General features: G+C 37.1%; 1 protein-coding gene and 1 non-coding gene across 2 annotated transcripts in view; both read left to right on the top strand.

Moving 5' to 3' along the window:
* Positions 1 to 13384, top strand: part of LOC100962440 (nuclear body protein SP140) — a 103754-nt gene that overhangs the window by 5514 nt on the left and 84856 nt on the right. The gene's annotated exons all lie outside the window — the stretch shown is intronic.
* Positions 4063 to 4169, top strand: LOC111723632. The gene has a single exon (XR_002772132.1). It is a non-coding gene; the product is annotated as a U6 spliceosomal RNA (small nuclear RNA).

Below are 13384 nucleotides of genomic sequence, written 5' to 3'. Positions count from 1 at the left end.
TGGTTGGGTGCATAAATATTGATGATTGAAATCTCATTGTATTGAGTATTACCCTTAACAAATATAAAGTGTCCATCATTATCCTTTCTTACTTTTGTTGGTTTAAAGCCTATAGTATCTGTGAATAAAATTGCAACACCTGCTTTTTTCTGTTTTCCATTTGCCTGGAATATAGATGACCATGACTTCACCCTAAGACTATATTTGTCTTTTAAAGTAAGATGGGATTCCTGAATGCAGCAGATATCTGGCCTGAGTTTTTGTAGCCTGTCAGCCAGCCTGTGCCTCTTTAGAGGGCAATTTAAGCCATTCATATTGATTGAGAATATTGATAAGCCTGATATAGTTTTGGGTATCGAGTTTTTTGAAAGTCCAGTGAACATCTTTGAGCCTTTTGCCACTGTCGAAGTTGGAATTTGATCAAAATTTACTGTTGAGTTTACTTATGTGGTGGAGGATTGCGCTGGTCATTATAGAAGATAGGTCTGAGAATATCCTGGAGGGCTGGTTTAGTTGTAGCAAATTTCTTCAACATGTGAATGTCATTAAAGTATTTAATTTCTCCATCATAAATGAAACTCAGTTTAGCTGAATACAGGCTCCTGGGTTGAAAGTTATTTTGTTTTAGGAGATTAAAAGTTGATGACCACCCTCTTCTGGCCTGAAAGTTTTCAGCAGAGAGATCTGCAGTCATTCTAATATTCTTCCCCTTGTAGGTTATAGTTTTCTTACATCTGGATGCTTTCAGAATTTTCTCTTTCATATTAACTTAGTAAAGTTAATTATGATGTGCCTGGGGGAGGTCTTGTTCGAATTGAGTCATGTTTGGGTCCTGAAACTGTCTACTATCTGAATTTCAGAATCTTTTGGCATGTCTGGAAAGTTCTCTTTCATAATTTCATGAAAAAGAGCCTCTGTGCTTTGTGAAGCAACTTCGTCGCCTTCAGGGATTCCTATAAGACGAATATTAGTTTTCTTTGAATTATCCCAGAGGTCTCTGAGAGAGTGATCCATTTTTACTCTGCATTTCTCTTCATCCTTGAGTGCTTGGGCACGTTCAGAAGCTTTGTCTTCAATGTTACAGATCCTTTCTTTTGCCTGCTTCATTCTGTTACTGAGGGATTCTACCATATTTTTGAGGGCTGCAACTTCTTGCCTTAGAGTTTCAAAATCTTTGGTCATTTTATCTTTGAAATCATTGAATTCTTGAGATAGCTTTTGAATAGTTTGAAATTCTAAATTCCTCCTTTCCTCCATTCTGTTAATCTTATTTTCTATCCAGATTCTGAACTTGATTTCTGACATCTCAGCCAGTGGATGCCACTGGAGAAGATGCCAGCTTCCTCTGGTTGCCCAGAGAGATAAGGCGTGTCTGTCCAGAAAGCCTCAGGGGTGTGAGCTGTATTGTTCTAGCTGCTGTGGTTGCTGCTCTTCACCTCTGGGTACCGCCGCCAGTGTGGTTCCCTCTTAAATGACCGTCCTCTCCCAGTTCTTAGTCAGCCAGGCCTGGGGTGCCAGGAACGTGCAGGTCAATCAGTCCTGGGTGCACCTCGCTTGAGTGCCCAGGAGCAGCAGCTGAGCGGCCATAGCTGCATGGAGGGACTGCACGGGTATACCAGTCCTCAGAGTGCCCTGCATGGGTGCCCAGGAATGGTGGCTGGGCAGCAGCAGCCGTGCACTCCCCCACTCCTGTGCACCTGCTGCTGCCTGGCCCTGGGGGTAGGGGGGCAGTGGCCTCGCGGGAGAAGTGTGCAGGTCAATCAGTCCTTGGTGTGCCCCATTTGGGTGCCCGGGAGTGGTGGCCTAGCGGGGGACTGTGCGGGTTGATCAGTCCTTGGTGCACCCAGCTCAGGTGCCCAGGAGTGGTGGCCCAGTGGCAGCAGCTGGGCAAGGGTCGCGGAGCTCAAGTAGTTTTCTAGCTGCAGGGCCAGGACAGGGTGCTTGGTCCTGCTGGTGTGGGGGGGTCGCTGCTCTTGGGCCTCCTATCACAGTCTCTGCAGGTGAGGGGGGAAGGGTGGACTGGGAATTCAAAATGACAGCAAAATGTTCTATTTTTCTGCCTGGCAAGGTGTTCAAAGTCTCAGCAGGGTCCCTCTAGGGGAGTAGACTCCACTTTCTGTAGCTCTCACAAGTGGGGTGAGATAATAAGTCCTCAGTTCACTGCTCACCTGTAGGAAACTCGCAGGAGCAGACAAAGAGAAAAACACACTTTTCTTGGGGGAGGTGATGGACACCCTTCCTTCAGGATGTATTATGTACCTGTAGATCACTTTCTAGGAGTCGCAACTTGCCTCAGCAGAGGTGTCCTGCAGATATCATTCTTCTCTCTCAGCTGGGCTCCTAGTCTTCAACTTCATTGGGTATTTTCTGGACTTTATCCTTCCCTCTGGACAGGAGCTTCTGTTGGAGGCTCGTACCTATAGTCCATCTTGCTCCTTCTTCTATTTTATTTTTTAATTTATTTTTATTTTTTGAGACAGAGTCTCACTTTGTCACTGTGGGTAGAGTGCTGTGGCATCATATCTCACAGCAACCTCAGTCTCTTAGGTTCAAGCAATCCTCTTGCCTCAGCCCCCCAGGTAGCTGGGACTACAGGTGCCCACCATGACACCCAGCTATTTTTAGTATGGAGTCTTGCTCTTGCTCAGGCTGGTCTTGGCCTAATTTCTACTTTAATTTTTATTATTTATTTTCTTCTCTTTGCCTGAGGCCTAAAATATTTCTTTTTTCTCTAGTTTTCTCAGATGAAAGCTAAAATTATTGATTTTGACTTTTTTCTTTGCTAATATATATATTTAATGCTGTATATTTCCCTGTAAACACTGTTTTTACTGAGTCCCATAAATTTTGATAAGTTGTATTATTGTTTTTCTTTATTTCAAAACATTTTAAAATTTCCTTTAAGACTTCTTTGACTCTAGAACTGTGTTGTTTAATCTCTAAATATTTTGGCATATTTCTATTGTTGATCTCTAGTTTGTGATTGAACAGCACAATTTTTGTGATTTTTACCCTTCTAAATTTACTAAGCTGTGTTTGATAGCCCCAGTGTGGTATATCTTGGTAAATATTCCATGTGAACTGAGGAGTGTATGTATGCTCTGCTGTTGTTGAATAGAGTACTATATAAATCTTAGACCAAGTTGATTGTTATTGCTGTTTAGTTCAACTATGTCCTTACTGATTTTCCATCTACTCAATCTAGCAATTACTAAAAGAGAAATATTGAAGTCTGCAATAGGAGTGATTTTTCTAGTTCTTGTAGTTCTATCAGTTTTTGCCTGATATATTTTGATGCTGGTTTGTTAGTTGCATACACATTAAGCATGTTGTGTCTTTGTGGAGAATTAATCCCTTTATCATTGCATAATGCTCCTCTTTATTCTTGACAAATTTCTTTTTTCCTAAATCTGCTCTGTCTGAAATTGTTGTGGCTACTACAGCTTTCCATTGAGTGGTGTTGGCATAGTATCTCTCTGTTGATGGAAAAGAAGCCATACTCTGCAAAATAATTTAAAGAAGTTTATTCTGAGCCAAATTTGAGGACCATGGCCTGGAGCCATACCCAAGAAAATCTGAGAAGTGGACCACAGTGACTGGGTTACACTTTGGTTTTATACATTTCAGGGAGGCAGGATTATAGGTAAAGTACATGAATCAATATATACAAGCTATACATTGGTTTGGCCTGAAAAGGGAGGACATCTCCAAGTGGGAGCTTACAGGTTTTAGGTGGATTTAAAGATTCTCTAATTTATAATTGGTTAAGTAAATGAAGCTTTTTCCTAAAGACTTGGAATTCTCTTAGTTAAAATAAGGAAATTTGTTAATTAGAGGCAAACTACCAGCTATATATTTGTTGTATAAATTGAGGACCTGCAGGCTTGTCCCGCATAGCCTATGCCTGTTAATAAGCTACAAAAGAGTCTCCAGGAGGGGAGGTGGACATGGTGAGGCATGTCTGATTCCTTGCTCACAGCTACCAGCTCAGTTTTAGGGCATTCCCTTGGCCAAGAGGGGGTCCATTCAGCCAGCTGCTGGGAGAGAGCATTAAGATTTTGTGTGCTCGCTTCGGCAGCACATATACTAAAATTGGAACGATACAGAGAAGATTAGCATGGCCCCTGCGCAAGGATGACACGCAAATTCGTGAAGCGTTCCCTATTTAAAAAAAAAAAAAGATTTTGTTTTAGTTCATATTTCTTTGTATCTATCCTTTTATGAATAACCTATTTGTGTATTTATTTATAAAGTGGCTTATAGACAACATAAAGTTGGTTTTTTTAATGTACACTGTTGATCTCTATCTTTTAATTGATGTTTTTAGACCATTCACATTTAAAGTGATTATTAATGCAGTTAGATAAATACCTACCATGTTTGTGAATGTTTATTACTGAACTTGTTTCTATCTTTTCTTCCTTTCTTTTCTAGTTCAGTTATACTTCTTTTAAAATACTTTTAGTGGTTTTCCTGAAGTTTGGAATATATATTTACAATTTATCATGATCATTTTAATCACATCATAACACTTCATGGGCATTGGATGCATCTGATAACTGAATGTCATAAATTTATTCCCCCTGCCCTTTTTAACATTGCTGCCAGCTATCTCACTCATCTACATGTTGTAATCACTCATTTCATTATTGATATCATTCCTTTAAACAAAGTTATCTTTTAGATCAAGTTAGAATAGGAAAAATTAAAAAACACATTGTATTTGCATATGTTTCTTTTCCAATGCTTGCTCTTTCTCTATGTAGATCTGAGTTTCTAACCCATGCCATTTTCCTTCTGTATAAAGAATTTCTCTGAACATTTCTTGTGGGGTAGGTTCTCTGGCAGTGAATTCCTTTAGTTTTTGTTTGCTTGAGAAAATCTTTATTTTTCCTTTACTTGGGAAATTAATTCTTTCATCACTTTAAAAATTTTTTTCACTTTCTTTGCCTGAATGGTTTATGATGATAAGTCTCAAGTAATTCTTATTCTCATTTCTCCATAGATAAGGGAGAAATCCTTTTCAACATTTTCTCTGTCTTTGGTATTCTGCAGTTTGAATTTGATATGTTTGTAGATCATGTGATATTTATAGAGCTTTGAGTTTGCTGAGCTTCCTAAATCTATAGTTTCACGTCTGTCATTAATTTTGGAAAATTCTTTTCTATTATTAATTCAAATATTTCCTCTGCTCTGTTTTCTCTTCTTCTCTGGTGTCCAGTTACACATCATCAGTCACACTTAAGTTATTTTAGCATTTTGGTGTTCTGTTTTGTTTTCTCATTTTTTTCTCTTTGCATTTCAACTCACTGATGGAGTTCATGATGTCCAGTCTACTGAGGAACTCATCAAAGATGGTCTTCTTTTCTGTTACCTTTTTTTTATTTCTATCATTTTATTTTTCATTATCCATTTGAGTTTTAATCTTTCTGCTCACTTAATCATCTGTTATTGCATGTTGTCTGCTTTTTCCTTTAGATTCCTCAACATATTAATTAATCACAGTTATTTTAAATTCTTTCCCAATAATTTGAAAATCTATCGTATCAGAATCTGGTTTTGATAATTCCTTTGTTTTTTGTTTTTCCTTGTCTTTTAGCATACCTTATAATTTTTTTTGGCAAATCAGACATGATAAATCATAGAACAGGAACTGAGTCAAACCTTCAGTGTGAGGTTTAATGTTAATCTGGGTAGGAAATCGGCCTTGTTTAATGTTTGTTTTAGTGACAAGTAGCATAATCTTCACATTTACCTTAGTATTCTTATTTTTGTTTCCCATGTTTTATTTTAGTATTTCTAAGAACTCCTTTTTACATAGGCTGTGACTGCTAGCTCTTCAACTGTGATCTGCTGTTACTATATGAAGCCTTGTGGATGGAATGGTAATTGTCAGATGGGAGGTGGTCTGCAGTGTTAATGGTTAAATCTCAATCTTTTAGTGGAACTGTGCTCCTGGGCTGTAACTTTTGGGAGGATCTCTCCCTTTGCCCCATTTAGATGAGACAGAAGCTAGAGTTTGGTAGTAGTTCTCCCTTTAGGCCTTTGTTATGGAGAATGTTCTGGCAATTTGAAAAAAAATTTCTTTTTCTTTTCCCTTGCCAGAAGCAGGAAGAGATTCTTCTTGGGGTTCCTGGAAGTAAAACCCACAAAAGCTTGGGGCCTTTTCCTGAGATGATGTCCCCCCCAAATTTCTCATTTTCATTTACTCCACACTCAGCCTCCACTGGCTCATCAAACTTATCGTTTACATGTTCCTACCAGTCTCTGCCTCTGGTGGTTTCTGCCCCAGGTAACTGATCATGGATTGATTCTCTGGATTTGGGTGGGCAGTTTGCCTTATAAACTCAGTTCTGTGAGAGATACAAGATAGGTTATTGATTTTCAGTTTGTTCACCTACTTTCTTGTAAGGATGGGGGTTAAGACTCTCAAGGTATATGGAAGTTAAAACCAGAAGTTCAGGGAACATTCAGATTTTAAGTTCAGAATTTTTTCTTAAAGCAAAGTTTCTCTTTGTTTAAAAATTTTGGTTTTATTGTAGTATTACCTATTAATATTATAATATTAATAGCCAGAGCATGTAACTATGGCATGCTCTTCTATATTAAAGACCAAGAGTTCTTAAAAAAATCAATTTTGCTAATTTTTAAAATGTACATTCTGTACATTATATCTTTGTTCTTTTTCCATGTACTTGAGAAATTAAAAATTGGAAAGTGTTTTTAAACAACTATAAAAGCTAGTACCATTAGTAATCTTTTTTTTTTTTTTTTGAGACAGTGTCTCACTTTATCACACTCTGCAGAGTACTGTGACATCACAGCTCACAGCAACCTCCAGTTTTGGGGCTTAGGCAATTCTCTTGCCTCAGCCTCCTGGGTAGCTGGGACTATAGATGCCCACCACAATGCCCGCTATTTTTTATTTTTTTTATTATTAAATCATAGCTGTGTTGCAGTTCGACTGGGTCCAGATTCAAACCTGCCACCATCAGTATAAGGGGCCAGTGACCTACCCACTGAGCCACAGGCGCCACACTGTCCATTAGTAATCTTAAATTTTACTTTTAAAATACAGGTATTATGAATTTCGCTCTCTCTCCTGTTTGTCTTTGCCTAATGAAACTTACCTGTGTTTTGACTAGTACCATTTTAAATGTTACTTTATCTTTGCTGTGGTTCTTGTAGGTACATTCTATTTTAACCATTTATACTGTTAATAGAAAACACTCAAACTCTAAAAAATAATTTAAAGAAGTTTATTCTCAGCCAAATATAAGTGACCAATTGCCTGGAGATCATAGTCTCAGGAGGTACTGAGAAAATGTTAGGTACATGTTAGGAAGACAGGAATTACAAGAAAAATCATAAATCAATATGTGGAAGGGATGCACACTGGTTTGACCTGAAAAGGTGACATCTTGAGAGAGAGGTGCTTATAGGTTATAGGTGGGTTCAGAAATTCTTTGATTTGTAGTCAGTTAAAGAAATAAGGCTTTGTCTAAACACCTGGAGTCAGTAGAGAAGAATAAGGTAAGAAAGGAAGTCACAATATATTCAAAGTGATGGCCTGTAGGCATGATTTAACCTTTGCTTTGCAGGAATTTAGGACCCATTTGCAATAGTCTAGACTCCAAAAGGGAGGGGGCCTATGGAGGGATATCCAACCTCCCTTCCCTTTATGGGTAAGAACTCAACTTTAAGGTTTTTCTGGGATCCTCTTGCTAAGAAGTGCTGGTTAGTGGATGGGGGCTGGTACTTAGTTTATAATGCTGTAAGAAGTAAATTAATCCGTTAAAAATGACATGATATTTTTGTTTATGAATTTTTGATTTTTTATATATCTTATAGATCTTTGTTATCTTAAAACTATGTGTTTTCTTTGCTTTTTCATTATTTCATAAAATTTTTAGTTTCATTTTGATTCTATTTGTTACCCTTGAGTTTTCTAATTAATTCTTTAATACATATTTCTCTAGCTGATAGCATTAGATGTATAACTATATTGTTTAAGTTATTTATCTATTTATTTATATTTATTGTTTTTGACAGTATTTAACTCTTGTCATCCTGGGTAGAATGCTGTGGCATCAGCCTATTTCACAGCAACCTAAAACACTTGGGCTTAAGCCATCCTCTTGACTCATCCTCCCAACTACCTGGGTTGGACTACAGGTACCTGCCACCACATCTGGCTGTTTTTATTCTATTTTTAGTAGAGACCGGTCTTATTCTTGCTCAGGCTGGTCTCAAGTTCATGAACTCAAGGGGTCCTCGTGCCTTGGCCTCCCAGAGCGCTAAGGTTACAGGTGTGAGCCACCATGCTTGGCCCTCATTTAAGTTATTTAACTCAATATTTTACCTGTTTCCACTCAACTAAAATTTTCTTTAATATAATCTTAAGATTGACATTATAATTTTATTATTATATGTACTGTAAAATCTCTCTTTCTAGGATAGTGCTTCTCAAATATTTTAGCTTCTGGATGCTTTCATGTTCTTAAAAATTATTGATAATTTTTTAAGAGCCAGCTGTTGTTTATTGGGTTGCAACTACTGATATTTGCCGTATTAGAATAACAGTTTGAACACTTAAAAGTATTTATTCATGGGTGGCACCCATAGCTCAGTGGGTAGCACCCTGGCCACAAACACCAAGGCTGGTGGGTTTGAACCCAGCCTGGGCCAGGTAAAATCAACAATGACAACCACAACAAAAAAATAGCTGGGTGTTGTGGTGGGTACCTGTGGTCCCAGCTACTTGGGAGGCTAAGGCAAGAGAATCGCTTAAGCCCAAGAGTTTGAGGTTGCTGTGAGCTATGATGCAACAGTACTCTACTGAGGGAACATAGTGAGAGTCTGTTTCAAAAAAAGAGTGTTTATTCATTAGAAATAATAAACTTATTACCTGCTAATAGAATGACATATTTTTAGAAAAATCAAAACTTTCTGAAGTTGAAATATATTAGTAAGAAGATTAGCATTGCTTAACATTTTTATAAATCTCTTTGGTATCTGGCTAAGTAGAAGACAGCATTTAATCTGTAGTGATGTCATAGGCTATTTAGGTGCTGGAATATTCCATTGTATATTCATAAGAGAATTGGAGAGAAATAGGACAAATATATATTATTATGAAAATAGTTTTACCTGTGTGTAAAGGGCCTTGCATAATCCCAGGGGGTTCCTAAACCACACTTGAGAATCATTGTTCTAAAATTAATTTACAGTTATTAGACATCAGCATGTATCACCTCTGCACCTTGTCTTCAGTCAACCATCTTTTAGTGGTGCTTTTAAGTTCTTTTACAACAGAGCTTTTTTGAATTCTGGATTGTAGTAAATTGTCAAATAATTGGTCCCAGACAGTGTGTCAGTAAAAAAGGAGTAGATTATTCTATAGGAAGAAACAATTCCCAAATCTCAGTGGATCATTGGGCCTATGCTTCAGAGGACCCTCACTCTGGACTCCATCTCTGGCTGAAGAGCAGTCACCATTTGAAATGACATCCACAGTGGCAGAGGAACAGAACATGTCTAACCAGGTGCTAGCTCTGAACTCTTCTGCCATTGTGACACTCATTACTTCTTGCCCAGAAGGAAAGAACACTGAAAACTGTGTCAGCAACAAAGAGGGTGCATGAGAATATTTTTGGAATCTTTGCACATCTTCCCTTCTCGTCCCTTCCCTTCCTTTCCCTTCCCTTTTTGAGATCATGTCTTGATCTGTCTTTGGAGCTAGAGCTAGAGTACAGTGGCATCACTGTAGTTCACTGCAACCTCAAACTTCTGGGCTCAAGTGATCCTCCTGCTTCAGCCCTCTGAGTAGCTGGAACTACAGATGCGTGCCACCACATCAGGATGCTTTTTTTCTGTTTTTTATAGAGACAGAGTCTTGCTTTTGTTCAGCCTGGGCTCAAGTGATCCTCCTGCCTTGGCCTCCCAGAGTGCTAGGATTATAGGCATGAGCCTTTTTGTACATCTGATATTGATTGTGCCTTCGTACATGAATAATTGAACAGGATGTACATGTTTTCAGTCATTTTCTTTTACTTCTGGATCTAGACTTGTATATTTTCTTTTTATTTCAAAATATTAAAGGGATACAAATGTTTTTGGTTACATGGATCACTTTTGTGATGCTTGAGTCACAGTTGTATGTGTGCCCATTACACAAATAGTGTTCACTGTACTCATTAGGTAGGTTTTTGATCCCTTCCTCCCCCTCACACTTGCTTGATTTCCACCAAGTTTTACTTTCCCCTGTGTATGTTGTACTCATAGGTTAGTTCCAGCTTCATAGCAAGTACAAGTGTTGTTTGTCTCTCCATTCGTGAGATACTTCCTTTAGGAGAATGCTCTCCAGTTCCATCCAAATTGTTGCAAAAGGACTTAATTCATCCTTCTTCATGACTGAATAGTATATCATAGTCTATAAATACCACATTTTGTTACTCTGTTCATGAAGTGATAGTCACTTGGGTTGATTCCACATCTCTACAATTGTGAATTGTGCTGCAATAAACATTGAGTGCAGGTATCTTTTTTCATAAAATGACTTCTTTTACTTTAAGTAGATACCTAGAGGTGGGGCTGCTGGATCTAATGGAAGGTGTATCTTTAGTGCTTTGATGAATATCCATATTATTTTCTGTAAATTTGTATTAATTTGCAGTCTCACCAACAGTATATAAGCATTCCTTTCTGTCTGCATCCATACCATGATCTATTGCTGCTAAACTTTTTAATAAATGCCATTCTAAAAAGAAAAAAGGCCATTCTAACAGGTATAAGGTTATGTCATCTTGTGGTTTTATTTTACATTTCCCTAATGATTAGTGATGTTGAAATTTTTCATATGTTTATTGACTATTTGTCTATCATCTTTTGAAAAACTTCTGTTTATGTCTTTTGCCCATTTTTAATGGGGTTGTTTTTTTCTTGCTAATTTGCTTGAGTTTTTTATAGATTCTGGATATTACTCCTTTATTGGATATATAGCTTGTGAATATTTCCTGCCAGTCTGTACGCTGTCTGTTTGCTCTGTTGGTTCTTTTCTTAGCTTTGCAGAAGCTTTTTGGTTTAATCAAATCCCATTTATTTACTTTTGTTGTGGCTGTGATTGCATGGAGGTCTTAGTCAATTTTTTTTCCTAGGCTGATATCTAAATTTTCTACATTTTTCTCTGGAATTTTTTTTTTTTTTTTATTAAATCAAAGCTGTGTACATTACTGCAGTCATGGGGGTAAAATGTGCTGGTTTTATATACAATTTGAAATATTTTCATCAAACTGGTTAACATAGCCTTCATGGCATTTTTTTAGTTATTGTGTTAAGACATTTATATTCTACATTTAGTAAGTTTCACATGTACTCTTGTAAGATGCACCGTAGGTGTGGTAATTTTCTCTGGAATTCTTATGGTTTCATGTATTTCATTTAAGTCTCTTACCCACCTTGAATTAATTTTTGTGAGTAGAGTAATGAAAGATAAGGGTCCTGTTTCAGTCTTGTATAATTTTGAGATTTTTTTTCATGCCTAGTTTGTTGAGAGTTTTTATCATGAAAGGGTATTGACTTTTGTCACATGCTTTTTCTGTATTTATTGAGATGATCATATGGTCTTTGGTTTTGCCTCTGTTTATGTGTCGAATCACATTTATTTATTAATCTTTATGTTCCTTTATTGGAGCAAGATTTCTGATTGGTATACAGTGATGTATTTACTAAACAGAGACCTGTGCAGAAATTACATACTATCCATCTAGATAGGTTTTGTTACACTTTGCTTATTGATGGAATAGTTATATTTATAAAGTTTTATACATCAAAAAACTTTGAATTTGATCAGGCTGTCCATTAATTCACTTCTGAAAAAATGGCATTTAATTTCAGCTACTATATTTTATAGTGTTAAAAAGCTTATGCATTAGGGAGCTTCTCTGCACAATGGCATTGAGCAGACAGAGTCCATCATACCACCTAGATTCACAGTCATGAGAGCTTTGTGCTAGAGAGAGCTGGGACTTAAAGTGACTCCTAAACACCAACAAGGCCTTATTACTCTGACAACCTGTCTTCTTGACTGCATTTTACAGGGCCAAGGAAAATATGTCAGTAACTGCCCCAATGCATAACTTGGCATTAGGGCACCAGGTCTGTTTGATGGTGGTGGCAGGCACTATTCTATATGCAGCTAAAAGGCCCATTTTAAAACTGCCAATTGGAATCACATGTATTGATTTCTATATATTGAGCCATGTTTGCATTCCTGGGATCAAGCTCTCTTGGCCCTGGTGGATTATTTTTTTTATGTGCTATTGAATTTGGTTTATCAGCATTTTTTTGAGGATTTTTGCATATATATTCATAAGCAATATTGGTCTATAGTTTTCCTTTTGGCTTCTGTCCCTACCTGTTTTTGTTATCAAGGTGATACTAGCTTCATAAAATCAGTTGGGGGGAATTCTCTCCTTCTCAATATTATGGAATAGTTTATGTAGTAGGTGTACTAAATCTTTGTAGGTCTGGTGGAACTTGGTTGTGAATCCATCTGGTTTAGGGTATTTTTTTTCTTGGGAGATTTTGTACTGCTTTGATCTCATTACTCATTATTGGCCTGTTCAGGAGTTCTATTTCTTCCTGATTGAGTATGGGGAGATTATATGTTTCCAGAAATTTGTCCATTTCCTCTGCCTTTTCTAGTTTATGTGCTTAGAGATTTTCATAGTACTCTTGGATGATGTTTTGTATTTCTGTAGTATCAGTTGTAATAACTCCTTTTCCATTTCTGATTGAGCTTATTTGGGTCTTTTCTCTTTTGTTCTTAGTTAATCTATTAAGAAGTCTGTTCACTTTTTTTATCTTTTCAAAGAACCAACTTTTTGTTTCACTAATTCTTTGCATAGTTCTGCTCTGACTGCAGTTATTTCTTCTGCTAGCTTTGGGTTTGGTTTGCTCTTCCTTTTCTAGTTCCTTGATACATGACATTTGATTGTTAATTTGAGATCCTTCAGTCTTTTTGATGTAGGCATTTAAGGCTATGAATTTTCCCCTGAGAAATGTTTTTGCTGAGTCTCATAGATTTTGACAGCTTGTGTTCCCTTTGATATTCAGTTTAAAGAATATTTTGATTTCCATCTTATTTTCAGTATTTTTTTTTAGATTTTTTAATTAAATCATAGCTGCATACATTAATGCAATCATGGGGTACAGTGTGCTGTTTTCATATACATTTTGAAATACTCTCATCAAACTGGTTAACGTAGCCTTCATGTCATTTTCTTAGTTATTGAGTTAAGGCATTCATACTCTGCTTTTAGAAAGATTCACTTGTACCGTTGTAGGATAAACCATAAAAGTGACCCCTCCAATCACCCTCCCT

The sequence above is a fragment of the Otolemur garnettii genome, unplaced genomic scaffold, assembly GCF_000181295.1.
Source record: "Otolemur garnettii isolate 467f Iridium unplaced genomic scaffold, OtoGar3 scaffold00013, whole genome shotgun sequence".
Taxonomy (NCBI): domain Eukaryota; kingdom Metazoa; phylum Chordata; class Mammalia; order Primates; family Galagidae; genus Otolemur; species Otolemur garnettii.
This window is presented reverse-complemented; position numbering and strand designations above follow the sequence as displayed.